At 35.5% G+C, this 15252-nt stretch overlaps 1 long non-coding RNA gene across 1 annotated transcript in view; it reads left to right on the plus strand.

The window, feature by feature from the left end:
- Window positions 1-10538, plus strand: part of LOC128781944 (uncharacterized) — a 28033-nt gene extending 17495 nt beyond the window's left edge. Inside the window, exons 2-3 of the long non-coding RNA XR_008428578.1 lie at window positions 5537-5700; window positions 10302-10538. This is a non-coding gene — a long non-coding RNA (uncharacterized LOC128781944). The remainder of the gene's footprint in view (window positions 1-5536; window positions 5701-10301) is intronic.
- The last annotated feature ends 4714 nt before the right edge of the window (window positions 10539-15252 follow it).

The raw sequence follows: 15252 nt of genomic DNA on the forward strand, positions 1-15252 counted from the left end.
AAATATCTTTAAAATAAGCTTCATGCTGAAATAATATTTTTCTGCTTTTTCCAAATGTCAGTTTCAGATATATGTATGTACAAATTCATTATTTATTCAAGAATTCAGTTCTGCGTAATCTCTTATTAGTGCCAAACAAAAAACTCAGTGGAAAGAGAACTTGCTTCACAGTCCTTTCTTTCTCCTCAGAGAAGGAAGTTTTTTATTGAAGTTCAAATTCTGCTTATAATTTTGCTAAAAATATCAAACTTGATGACAGTTACTTAGTCCAAATATGTATCTGGAAGAAACTATTTGACGGTTCGGACCAAGCTCATATATACTATTGCCAGGTGCAATAAGAGAAGGAGAAGAAAGGGAGATGCTGAAGAGAAGAAGCATCTTCATATCATGGAAGCTGGAAGAGATATCCAGGAAGGATCATGTGTTCAGGTGATGCTGCATTTTGGGGCTGGGAAAGCAAAGGTGGTACAACCTCTCTTGGCCAGTGAAGAGTGAAAATATGTAGGTTAGTTCTCCCTCACATGTGGATATTCTCAGCTCAGTCAGAGAGAAAGAGAAAGGTTTTCTAACCAGGCAAGAGCCTGGGAAACAGTTGGGAAAGAATGTAAATAATTCTCTGATCTATCTTGTTATTCACATTGTTTATAGATATGTTCTGCCACTGTGCATCATTCACTGCACACCAATGGTGTGACATGTTTTTACTCTAAGACCAATGAAATTAGTCTTCTCGATGTTCTCTACATATAGAGCGGTGCATTTGAAATAAAGAGAGAGCTCATTTTCTTAGCCTTCTGATCTGGAGTTCTCTGTTCCTGTCCTGCTCAACAGCATCACTCACACATGACATTGCCAAGTCATATGGGCATACAGTGCTATATAAGCAAAGCCACATGCTTTCTGTGCTTCCTGGGGTCTGCCCTTCAGTACAAATACAGTAATCTGATGAGAATTATTTGACTGGTATTCTGAAGAGTTTAGGTGACATTGCAGTACTCAGAGTTGCTTGAGTCTGAGTTCTTGATGACCTGGGAAATCCTGGTGTTTCTTACATAATGACTTGATACCACTGACTATAACTTCCAGCTCTGTCAAACTTCCTACTAAAAAGGTTTTGGATGTATTTGGATGATATTGTACGTATCTCTCATAGCAGCAACTGATTACAGAGTACTGAAAAGTATTGTTAAGAACAAATCTACTTTGTATTTTAGCCATTAAATCTTTTCAACCACTTTCACATTTAAAAATGGGACAGAGCAGCTAAGTTACTGCCACCCTACAAGTAAAATTGCCAGACCTATTCTAGTCCTCCCTGCCTTTCCTCCAACTCCTTCCCCATCCACTCCCCCCTGCCATTTAAAGCAGTGTGAAGCAATGACTTTGGGGCTAAGTTTATAATGCTTAATCTCAGTCCAGAAGAAAAATATTTTTTTAAGAGTTAATAAATGTATTCCAGATTTCAACCGTTCTGGGATTCTTGTGTAGCTGTGAGTCCAACACATAAGTAGCTAGAACTCAGTTACATCTCTGTTTAGAAGTCACTCTACTTGACTAGATGTATACTTCTTGTTAAATGTTGTCTAACATGAAAGTGAAGTTTTAACTGAGGTTTTGTGGGAGATTTGTTTGTTTGGTTTGGTTTTAATAATTGCAAAAAAAAATCTAGAAGACTGGGTTTTTAATTATTTTTCCTTTCTTGTTTATTAGAAAAGTAGACCCTTTCTAGACTTCTGAGACTCAGAGGAATGGAGGCTAATGAGGTTACAACATATGGTATACTCTGAAACATACAGCAGGACAGACAATAACCTCTACTAGCCTATGATTTCTTGTCTGTAGAGCATACTAGTATGTCATAAGAGAGTAACAGAGGAACTGGGCACAAGCAGAATACTTCCGCTACTCTGCCCCCCTAGCTCCAGCAGCCAAGATACAGAGAATTCCCGAATTCAATTCTGTTCTTAGACTGATCATCCCAGTGATTAATGGTATGTGAAGATTTGAGAAAGAAAATTTAGAACTGTCTTGGGACAGCTAACTAGGAGGAGAGACACTTTCATGCATGTGATGTTTATCCTTTCCCCAGCACTAGAAGTTTGATGAGAGTAAATAACTGTGCAGGAGAACAACAAAGTCATAGTTTCAAAATACTCCACTGTGTTTACTGGAGGAGGAGAGCTTACATAACTGCAAGGAAAAACTGAAGATGGAAGCTTTATTTTTTGACTATGCCGAAAAATACAAACACGTTAAAAAAAGAGAAAAGGAGTTCAAATAAAATTCATGTGAAAAATATTATCCACAATATAGTAACTTTTATATAATAAGATGACTTCTATATAATAACTTCTATTAACATTTTTGGAAATGTACAAAATGGTACTTGAGTACATGCTAAATGTCATGCTTTTGAGATTTGTAAGTGTTACAGTTGATCTAGTCATATTTAAAATAGCTGCTGAAACACTAGCTGGAGCTGAACACTTGGAATCAGACTATAGGGTAAGGTATCTGTGTTTTTCATTGGCATCTCCTTCAGCACTCTTCTTTTGACCTTCAGCTAAGGAAGACTGTCAGTCTGAATAAGTGTTTCCTCAGCTAAAACATGCAGCACATCAGGAAGAACTGAAAGTCTACAAGTTCCAAATTTCCGCCTACTGTTTGCAAATTAAATACAAATGTGAACAGCAGGAGGCTGACTTTTAAAACAGACAAGTGTTACCACACATTTATATTATGGCTCCACTTCAAATCTCTATATTGGCTTCCCTTCACCTTCTGCATTTAATTAAACTCCTGCTTCCTGATTTATGGTTGTCCTATGGCCTCTGCAGCATGGCACAGAGAGGAAACTTAGGGAGGCAGTGGAGAAAAATTTTGAAGGAGCAAATATGGAGAAAGAGAGAGAGACTAGAAAGTATAATCACTAGTATAATCACTAGTGGGGCTTTAAGAGACAGTTGAAAAGTGTGTGGTGACCTTTAGAAGTGAACAAGTCAGGGAAAACAGTAGTTCCTCTTTACTTCACAACTCAAATTTTTACTAATGCAGCATCTAAGGCATCCCCCGTGTCTTTCAGACTTCTGCTAATTAGCTGTCTGTGTAGTATATACATTCAACTATTTATTGCTTTTTATTTTTCTCTTTACTTCCTACCCTAAATGATTTTCTCACTCACATCCTCTTTTAACATATTACCTATGATAATATTCTACTGTTTCCTCTGTTGCCCATAATAATCTTTACCTGTTCTACTTGAGCTATCTCTGTTCTTTTTTTCATTCTTTTTCTGCTAAACTTTACTAGCTTTCTCTGTAAATATATTTGCTATAATTTACCTTTAGATGCTAAAATTTCACCTTTATATCAATTTTCCTGAGGTAGTATTATTTTGTATTTCCATTTCCAAGAGCAAGTCGTGATCTGAACATCACTGTTTTTCTTCTTGCTATCACTCTTCTTTCATCAGAGTAAATGCAATCTCCATCTAATTTGAAGATCACTTCATGGTCACTCTTGTAATCTTATGAATATAGCAATATAGACCTTTTTCTCTAGGTATAGTTGACCCATAGTATAGAAAAATTATTCTTGCTGACTTAATGTATGAAGATAGAACTATATTATGGACAAAAATTATGAAGGTGTAAGATTAATCTTAGCTTCAAGATGTATTTTGGTTTCAGAGTGCAAAAAGAGACTGCTTCAGAGGCTTCTGGGAATAATCTCTGCATTTCTATCAAAAAACATGTACTTCCTAAATATTTTTTTAGTCCTCGATACTATTCCCACTTCATCTTGAAGCTTCTTGTGGTTTAACTGCAAAATTTACAGAAATCTTTATTCAGAAGGTGACAATTAGCATCTTTTCCAGCAAGAACAGGATTTTTAGCCCTAGGCTTTTTAAATCAGATCAACATATCCAAGCATCACTTTAGGGAAGCTGTGATAGAACCTTTTTGGGAGAGAGGGAGAGAAGGAGGGAGGGACAACATATCTAATAGATGCACTCATGCCTGCTTCTTAGGATGGAGTATGTGTGTAAATAAAAAAGAATTGCACTGTAACGTAAGAAATAATTTATTGTCTCTGTTTCTACACTGGCAAGACACCTAGCTCTCCATGTATTTTAATATCTAGTTACTGGCTATTGAAATTAAAAGAGACAAGAAACCATAATTTATAAAACTTTGATTTCTCTGGGAGGTAATTTTCTGATAACTGGGGAAACTTGAAACTCCCAGTTTTTTCTCCTGATTCTCATTTCAGTGGTCTCAAACTCCAGACATATCAATGAAGTAGTTAAGGATCTTTTACCAAGTCAGACAGTTGTAGATACTTAGTCTGCGGTAGTACTGATTCTTACATCTCAAAGCCTCCTTGACAATGTCAGAAGTAAGGGACTATTTTTAGTAGTGGATATGGAGCTGAATAAAAGAAAAAAATGTGACTTCTGATAAAAGTAGCTTGTACTTCAGAGGCATACTTTTCCCTCTATTTCAGCAAGTTTTTTTGGTTGTTTTTTTTCTTTCTTTCTTTCTTTTTTGTGAAGAAGTTTTATCTAGTTTAAAAGCCTCTGGTAGCATTCACTTATGTGGTTGGATTGGCTCTTCAACTGTATAGAATGTGATTGAAAGAGGTTCTGCTTCAAGAATGGCTCTTGAACTTGGGCCAATCCACTTTTGACAAACCAGAGTATAAGGGATATGTGTATGGGCAAGCATGTGTGTCCTTTATTCTACTTCTTTAAGGCTTGTCTGATTTTGGAAAAAATAAATGTAACAATGAAACTTATTGTTGCTAGGAAGAACTATCTGCTAAAGAATCATTAGCTGTATCACCCAATCTGCTTGATAGCATAGCTCATGGGTAACGAGACATTAATTTGAGGCCAATCTAGATCCAATGGGCTTATGTGATAGGGGAAAAGAAAGCATAAGGTTATAAAATGACATTTCAGAGGAAACTGAAGAAGAATTGGATTCTAAAAGTATGGCGATCTCACTGGCAACCCTTGAACCTCAAACTCCTTTTGACTGTAGTATAATCCTTAAAAATTCAAGTATTAAGTCATAATGCAAGAAACTAATTCTACGCCTGTTCATAATCCCCTGTATATTGTTATAAAATTTAACATGTTGTTATGAGTGTTTTGCTGTGCTGGATAGATATGTGTATGTCTCCTTATTTCTCTTTCTCATGCATGTGTGTGCATATATATGCACTTGCAAATAATATATCCTCTAGAAATGTAGAAGACAGTCTTTAACTGTATTTGGGGAGATCAGTAAATGTATGTTAGGCATAGACTTAATAGATGTTAGGTGATTAAATACCTTTAGCCAATATCTGGTCTATTCTGGTAATACGGGTATTCATTTTGTGACCTGGATTTTAAGATTTCCAGACTTTCACAGTATAAATTGTCAGTGTGAGGCTTTCACAGTATAAATTGTCATGGTGCGCCTTATGGTTTTTTTTTTTTTATTTTTGGATATATAAGTGGTCATTTCACCTGTATCTTTTACAGGTTCTTTTGGAATTCACAATACCTTTGCAGGCACAGAGAGAGTGTTATGTTGGATGGAACTGTAAAAGTTTAGCTTGGAATATCTCTGGGGAAGATGGTGGGGAGCCAGTCTTGGTTTTCTTGGAGGTGAAGATAAATAATGGATCGATCCAATTGTATTCCAGGTAAGAGTTTCCCCCTGTTCACTCAACAACTTCTGTCTCAAATCTTTGTCTTCAGATAAAGCCAATTATTCACCTTTTTAATAATTATTCTGTTTTGTGTCCATCCTTTGTGCTTCCAATTTCTGTTCCTTCCATCAGTGGAAACACTGATGTGAGCTCATTTGAATCCTTTCAAAGGTAAAATTAGATTTAAAAAATTAACCCACCAATGAAACAGGTTTGAGATAATTTTCTAAAGCAGATTAGAACTCCTATGATATTTTCAATTGGAAGTTACAGAAGTAGAGCATCTTTACTGACACAAATAGAGCCAGAAGAGGACACATCTATGATTTTACAATTCCCCTTGACTGCACACAAATTAAGGTCAAGAGCAGAACTCCAGTAAATTTTCAGTGTCAAAGTGTCATCCCAGAAGCTTTATTTTATGACTCCTGCTGTGCACAAATCAAAGGGAAACATTTAAAGCCATAGTGCTTCTGAGGTGAAAGCTACATATGATTCATACATAAATATTTCCATGAATAAACCTTGCTATTGTTCACAATGAGTAAGAGAGAGATATTGTATGTTTTTGCACAGCTAACAGCACTACAAGCTCAAGTGTTGGTGGCTCTAGATGCATTTGTTTGGAGCAAGTTAAAAGACACATCCTTTTCATTCAAGTCCAATAGTCCAATCATTGGTTTTAGTTGATGTAGGAGTTGAGCCCAAAGGCAGTTTTTCCTTTTGTTATTTTAAAAAAAATTAAAAATAAAAATGCTTCGAATGGAAAAAAATTGCTTCAATGCCCCTAAGAGGAGTTTAATGAAAAGAACTTGTCAAAATATATGTTGCAAAAACTTTCCTTGTTTAATTTTTTTGAGCTTCAGTTTTCAACACTTTCAGTGTTACAGAGATGCCGCATATCTTAACTTGGCTGTCCCTAGTTCTTAATGTGTGAAATTTCTCATAAGATGGGACAAACCAAATTTTGAAGAAGAGGCTGTTCCTTATTATAAGCTATCATCAAAGAGCACTTAGAGAGAAGCAAATATTGAAAGCTGATTCTGTTTATGTTTTGCATAGAACTGCCTCTTATTCACATGGCCAGGCAATTTGTTTTCTGTTAAATCTGAATTTTCTTTCACCAAGCCTGAGCTTATTGCACACATCACTGGAGAAAAAGCACTTTGTTGAATAAAAGAATCAGTATTTGTTCCAAAATGATAATTATGAAGAGTCATGTAAGTAAAATTTTATAAGGCTGGTGTGTAGGAAGAGGTCATATATTTCTAATTTCTACCTTTGTCATAGGTTCTCCTGGAGGACTTTCTGTGTTTACCAGAAATTATTCATGTGTCATTATTACATATTCCAGAAAGATGGTACTGCTGAAACTCAGTGTTTAGACAGGCTTTTTCATAAGGAGGTCTGGAACTGTTTTCCTTAAAAAAACAGTGGGTAACCAAGTTTTTGGTTGGTTAAAAAAATTCTACAACCAATTCAAAAGTTGTGGAATCTCCCTCCTTCAGTGTGTTTTCAAAACCGAACTAGAAAGAGACGTTACTCGGCAGGAGTTAGCATTGGGTATCTTTAAAGCAATATTCCTGAAACTATGTAAAGTCTCACAGCTGAAGAACAGAAAATGAGAAGGGAAGCAATTTACAGGGGAAAACTTTGCAGAAAGTTTCAAGAAATTCTTCTCTTAATTAGTTTATTTTTTATCAAAAGGTAATGTGTTGAACATAGGAATCAAGCCGTGATAGTACAGCTAGTTCTGAATAGGTGAACGCTGCAGAGAGACAGGGATCCACTCTCCTCATTTAAATATTCTAAAGGTCTTCCCATGTCACCACTCTGTTTAGTCACCTACCCAAAGAAGCAGGAAAAGCAGAATCTGCAAGATCTTTCTTAATAATTTCTATTTTATTTTGTTTAGTTAAATTTAAATACTGACTTCTAAATATTTTACTGTCCCTGTCATTAATCCCCTATGTCACTGCTAATACAGTCAATATATTCAGCTTTTCTAACCAATTCAATGGAAATGCAACTAGCCACTTATTATGCCTCTCTTTTATCCACTGTTATAATTACAGAAGTCCATTTTGGGAAAAAATAATGTATTATACAAGTGAAAGGAAAAAAAAATCCACTGTATACATAAATTTGACTGCAGATTTATAATCAGATTTCCTTCCTGCACAGATTTCCTTCATACCAGTAAGGGGTCTTATTCTCCTAATACCCATGCAGATGAACTGGGAGCAACTAACCAATAATACAGCCTTCTTGTTTTTCTCCTAACATTGATGTTATTCATCAGCAGAAATATCAGCTCCAGGGATTTCCAAATAAATGGAAAGACTAAAACAAATTCTGTGAGGATCCTCCTTGAGCCTACCACTTATAAATCATATCCCTTGATGAATATTTCAATCAATTAGTTGGCAGTTTATTTGATCCACATTTTTCACAAACTCTACTGTGTTTTAGCTGGCTACCCAGTTGGAACACATCTGTCAACGACTACTAACTCAGTTAAACTAATTCAGATCTAATGTATATTTCTGGAACTGAGGAAGCACTGCCAAGGAGTCTCCCCAGGGAGATCTCACTGTCTGATTGGTACAGGTTGTCTTGAGCCTTAAGACTCAATATATTAAGCCTTAAGACTCAATAAACTAATATACCCTTATTATAATACCTTTGTTACCTTATCATCACACTTATGCCTTAAAACTATGGGTGACCTTTTTAGGAAGGGAAGCCTGGTTTATTCATGTGCCCTCATCAAAATGGAACAGTACATTCAGGTGGGGCAAGAGAATGAAAGATAGCAACCCATGTTCTTTAGAGTTTTCAGACTTCTTCACTGTGCCTTCGTTTTCAATTGTCTATGATATCCAAGCATCCATGTACAAATTTTTTATATCATTATCCATTCTTTATAAGCATCTTATAAAATTCTGCACAATTGGAATGCTTTTTACATTCCTTTTGCAGAAATACATGTAGAAAATCTCTGTTCTGAATAGTTATTTTCTAGAGCATATTACCTTGCATTTTGTCTTGATCCTGAGCTGGTAGTCTAGCAATACAGTAAAGACAAACTAGTTATATGGCTTCTACTATTCTGTTTTCCTTTCTGTGGTCAAACCTGACTAATCCCTTCCAACAGAATATTCTCTGAATCTATAAATCTGTAAATCTGTGAACATGGATCAGATTTGCACTGCATGGTGATCCATAATTGTTAAAAGCAAAAATTATCTATAAATTCCTTAAAGAATAAACAAGTTTTGGTTCCACCCTCTGTGAAACAAAAATCAATATCAATTCTCTGAATTTTGGTAACTGAGCTCTTGCTCAGTTATTAGGTGACTCACAGCCCATGTTGTTAATTCAATACTAAAAAAATACTTCTATACCAGAAGTTTCCAGAGGATTTAGGCCCCTTTACTCTGCTTACTTACATAGCTGAAGGTGGCTTTTAATATATGAAGGGCCTTTTTTTTTCTGATTTCCAATAGCACAGTGACACAGGCAACATAAATTTTCCCAACTTAAATTCAGTTTTACTCTGTGCAGGCAAGAGGTGCATTCCTAGGAGATCATCAGCTCCAGATATCATGGACATATATGACATGAGTCAGTCACTCAGCCTCAGACTGGCATTGCATGTCTGCATGATATAGGGATAAAGTACTGTACACTACTTGCACTGTAGATGTATATCCAATTAGCTCTTACAGTAAATTCAAATTTTTAGTGGCTAAAACAGAGGGTGTGCATACTTACAAAGAAGCAGATTACATAAATCTGTAAGAAAAATATGCAACTTGAAGCTCCCTAAATTATTCTGCTTATTCGTCCTTAAGCTATTATAGATTATTTAGCAACAGCTTCAGGAAAACAACCCCACAGCTGAAAATCTCAAGTTAACTTAAAAATAAACAAAAATAGAAATCAATGGATAAAGGCAATTACATCCCAAATCTGAGCAATGGGACTGTAAAATAATGTGTCAAAAGACATAATTTTATGAGAAAAAAAAAATATTCAGTCAAGGTGCAAGACTGTATCTTCAACTGTTTGTTTTGGAATTTTGGGGTGTTTGCTTTGTTTTTTTAAATTAACTATTCAGAACACTGGCAATCAGGATTTTAAGGTGAAGTCAGAAATTAATTATTACTTACAATAGAACCCAAAATGCTGATGCATTTTGGGAAGAGCTAAAAGAAATATTTCCTCCACTACTGCAGTAGCATGATATCATTTTACAAATAAACGATTTTTCAGTAGCCTTCAGGACCAATACAGAGAATTTAATAACAATGAGATTTTTCTGGCAAATTTATACATATTTTCCTTGATTTATTATGGTGCTTTAATTTAATTCACATAAAAATTTTGTGTATGTCACAGTTAACATCATCCCATGATAATGAGCTCATGAGTGAGCTTTTATGTGGTATCTATTCCTCCTCATTAGCTCCGAAGCTGAGAACCATACCAAAACTGAGTAATGGACTCAATTCACACTGTTTTCCAGCTATATCTTAAGAGGAATATTATTATAATTTTGATATAATTGATATCTACTCTTTACATTGCAGTGAAAACAAACCTCAGGAAATACAACTCTTCAGCTGTAAACAGTTCAACCTTGCAAGAAATTTCTACTGGAACCTACTTTTCTAGTAGACCTGCATCCTACAAATGGACTGTTCTCCTCAGTGAAATCAGTGGAACAATTCAGTTTCAGTCTGTAACAGAAAACTGCTGTTAAGAAATAATTCATTACATTATTGTTGTGTAACAGTTGCCAAGTTTGAATCAATGAAAATGCTCAACTTTTGTTGTAGAGGAATATTATATCTACCCATGAAAGTCTAAGGGCCTTATGATATTTAAGAAGTAAATCAGCTTTCTGAAAAAAGTTGCTATTTTTATTGTAGAATTCAAAGATTTCATTATTTATCAAAATCTCAGGCTTCAGCCAAAAAAAAAAAAAAAACCCATACTTTTCAAACAATTGTAATGCATGTAGACGAAATACAGGCATTCCATGTTTCAAAGTACAAAATAAATACTCATTTGGCAGAATATATTAATTTTGAGGAAGTGGTAATTCAAGCTACCAGAAGAAAAATCATTCATGTATAGCAGTAGCTCATTTTGAGTTTGGATGACCATTTAGATAAGTGAGCCTAATTTTCATTGGTAGATGAGTATCAGACATTAATGTTTTTATCTCAGATCTTACTTCTTCACACTTTAAAATTAATCTTAAAATTTTCATGACAACAAGTCTTTGTGAGATAGAATGATATCTGCAGTATACCTAATTCCAGCTGAAGTTTATGAACATTTTGTTCAACAGTCTGTGTTACTTATGAGGTGGGTCTACTTCCTTTTATCCTTTATCTTGGAACATAACTCTAATAACTGTGAACCCCAAGATCACTGGGTAATTCATTGGTCTTTGAGTATCTTTCTTTCTGCTGGAAACTACCCTTGAGAACGTAATTGTATAAAAGAATGCTGATGATGCCATCAGTTTGGTCTTTTATAAAGTGAATTGTCAGTTTCATAATTGCCATTTTAGTAGATAATCTGTCTAGGGACAATATTCTTAGAATTTAATCATCTCAGGAACATGCTTGCATTTAAGTGATGAAAATCTAATCCTCACTCTTCCAGAATTCTTATTTACCAAATATACATGTTACATATTTAATCATATGCCACATGTTTCTAGATCTGAAATATCAAGTTAAACTATCTCTGAATATTACTTTTTGGAAGAAATGTAAAGAAATACAAGTCTGTGTTGAGATGAGATCTGCAACTACATCCTGGTTTTTTGGTGATATAGCACTGGTTACCATAAGCGAGATCTCTGCCCTCACATAGACACAAATGCCAGCCAAATTTACTCTTGCAGTCTGGTGGAAAACTTACTACAATCACTAAAACTCCCAAAATTCTGTTGGATTGCAGGCTTAATAAGAGGTATTTTTGTTTTCAGTCACCTTCCTGACCACAGTTCATGAAGTGAAAGCAAGTTTTATTCTAATGAAGAAAAGTGTAAAAAACTTGATTACAAACTTGGAAAGGAAATTACAGAAGGAAATACAAACAAATGACAAACAAATCTCATTCATTCTTAAGAAGAAGAATTTTCTTAGATATTCCAAGGTGTGAATCTCGGTAGACTGGGTAGTTCCTTCCCTCCTTTAAACTCTTTCAGACTTGTTTATCTACATAGTTATTTTCTTTTTTAGTTATTTTTTAGTCTCTTTCTTTTTCACATAGGGATCTACTTACCTCTCACTTATCTCAGAATAGCTATGATCTTTTTCTGCAGAAAGGATTAATCTTTGCCAATGTAGAGACCTTTCCTGAGGCAGGCCCTTGATGTTTTAGACTGCAGTTTCTCTTTTTTAGTATTGTCTCTTAATGTAAAAGCAGTCTTCAATTTCTTAGTGGACCAAAGGACAATGCAGATCTGAGGTTTATTCCAGTGCTGTAGAAATACCAACTTATTCACATAAAGATCTTCAATGCAAAACGTGATGTGTATTTATTGTCATGTTTTAAAACACGACATCTTAAGTGCCTTGATTTTCTCTTGATTTTTTTCCCTTCTCTTCCTACTCCTTATACACTGTTTTTCTGAGCTTCTAAATGAATAAATGCATGAAAAATGTTCATGTAGTAAAGAAGTTTAAATATTAATATCTTCCCTGGTTATCATAAGCAGACAGAGACATGATAGAATTATAACTCTACTAGACTCTACTGTACTATAGTAGAGAAAACACTATCCGCCATTTAACAGACTCTATTCAGTTTTTGACAAGAGAGAAATTTCACTGGGAATGTACCATTAAAGGAAAATGTAAAGAAGACAGAGGTAATTTTCTTGATCTAATCAGAGAGAGCAGATTTCTCTTTCAGTAATTTTTGAGACCCAAATTTAAAATCCCAATATTTGAAAGCTGGAGTTTCTGACTCTAAAGTCCAAGTATCATATTTTCTTCAGTGTTTGTTCTAAATTGACCCACAAGAAAATTAAGCTATGTAACAGGTTGTTCCTGTTATTTACCATGCCTAGGGGGAAAAAAATCAATTGATCTAAACCTGTAAATTCATAATCAGAATTATTTTTCCTCACCTTGAAATAAAAGTATTTTTTTAAATGGCCAGGATGTCTGAAGAGGTGTTTTATAAGAGAAGAATGAATGGGTTTGTTTCATATTCCTGTACAAAAACTGTTTTTGTTAGGGATAATGACTATTGGCAGATTTCTGATTCCTACAAGATGGGTCACTCCCCACCATTGATACCTTGGACAGCAACAGCTCTGGCTTGCTTGACATATTTGTGAGCCTCATCAGCTTATTAATCTCACAAAAATTAATTCTCTTACCAAAAAATAATTTAATAATTTTTACTTGCTCATAATATACACTGGAATAAAAAAAAATTACCTTACTAAGACATTTATCAATACGAATGTGTCTGTGCAGAATATTGCAAATTTATCTAAGAAAAAAAAGTAAAATAAATGCTAGTTTCCAATCACTTGTAAAACCCAGACTCTGACCAAGGAAATTTTTGACAGCCAGAAACACACAAAACTGGACCATCTGTACTACTTGAGTCATCTTCCTTTTCCTTCCAGAAATCAAAAGAAACAGTAGCACAAAATGACAGTTTCTCAGAGGCACAAGAGTATTTTTAAAAAGGGATTTCAAGTTTTTTGTGGTTTCATCTTTGCCAGAGTCTCTCTGGAAAGGGTAATTCATGATCTATTTCAGGGCATACAGTGGAAATCAAATAGAGACATAATAATGCCAAAAAAAGCAGATTCTGTAAAATATATTAACACACAAACACAATAATCAATTAAATTTGATTTTGACATGGGTTAAAATCAATTTTGAAAAAATGGAATCATTCTAAACTGGGCTTCAAGGTTAAGTTTATTTCATTGTAGTAGCCAAACTTAAACCTATGTATTTATAATATCCTCTCAATGAACTTCAAAAGATTTTTTTAAGAATTGACAATGTAGGTGACATCATGTAGCTATTTTGCTATATTGTGGGAAATGTATATACATTTAAATTTTGGCTATTAACATTACTTGTATCAGAAAGAGCATAAAATGGCTTTTTTTGGTTGTTGTTTAATAGACTATATTTCCTTCTTAATCTCTAAACTTCTGTTGCATCCTGGGTTGGGTCAGTTAGGGGTTCTGATAAATGTTAGTTAGTCGGTTCTATGTACCCCCATTTTCCTCTCACAATGGTCTGCTCCAGGTTGTCTGCCATTGGAGCTTTCCCATGTCAGTCCTGTAGCCACTCCCTGTTCATTCCTGAAACTTCTGTGCCAGTCACCCCATCCCTGCAATCCCATTTGTCCCAGAACACTGTACCCACCTCTGTTACATTCCCGTAGGCTGCCGTGGTCCACGTCACTCCCCTGTTGCCTGTCCCCATTGGGCAAGGGGGGCTCCCACCCCTGTCTGCCCGCCCCCTATATAACCCCATGCTCCCTTTGTCTCACCGCCCTCTTGTCCACGCTGGCGCGGGGGGATGGATGCCACCCTCCACCACGGCCACCACGTGGGAATAAACTTTCTCCAGCCACGCAGGGCAAGGTGTGCCTCCTTCACCTATTTACCTCCTCTCAGTGTCGGTTACAGACAGCCCACGCAGAGGCTGAACCCCAGAGCTCCGCAAACATGCGGCAACCCCGGTCAGGCCAAGGGGCAGTGCCACTAGCTGGGCTCCAGAGCCGCCCGGGACTGGGGAGAAGAACGCAGCCACAAACTTCTATCCCATACACCTATACTTTGCCCTGGTTAAGCTTCTTCCTAGCCGCTAGTATAATGGGGTTTAGTATGGGAATAATGCTTTGTTTTCTGACTGCATTCTTTCTACAGATATTTTCTAAGTGGCAAACAAACCTTGACCTTCTTGAGACAGGACTGTTTGTTAATTTTCAGATCTATATGCCTGCATTGTTTTACTTTCTAAAACATCTAGAAGAGAACATTAAGCCAATCAGAGTTCTAGATAGAACTATTAATGAAAATTTGGGAACAAATAGTTAAGTTAAACTAATTTCTCTTCCTTCTTTTTTTTTTTTTTTTTTTTTCTTTTCAACAGAGAACTTCCATTCACGTTTTTGGTGTTCGTATTACCCTGATGCATCAAGTTGTTTAACAAGATGGTTTTTTGCTTTGCTTTCAGATGTTTGGATTCTGGACCATCAAGAGTCCAGTCATGGTCTCTACTATATAGTTATATTTTCCACAGTGTTCCCATCTACTGAATAGAAGTGTAATTTGAAATTGAAACTTTTCCTGATTGTAGCAATCAGAAAGCACTGGAGATTCATCTTACTAGGCAAACAGCTTCTTTTACTTCAGCTGTGACATTATTCCATACCTTTTGTCTTCAGAATATTTACAAATCTTAACTCAAAAGTATTCCCACATCTACTTTCAGATGTAATCAAACCTCAGATTACTTTGTTCTGTCAGCTATGGCA

Source organism: Vidua chalybeata, chromosome Z (genome assembly GCF_026979565.1).
Source record: "Vidua chalybeata isolate OUT-0048 chromosome Z, bVidCha1 merged haplotype, whole genome shotgun sequence".
In the NCBI taxonomy this organism is placed as follows: domain Eukaryota; kingdom Metazoa; phylum Chordata; class Aves; order Passeriformes; family Viduidae; genus Vidua; species Vidua chalybeata.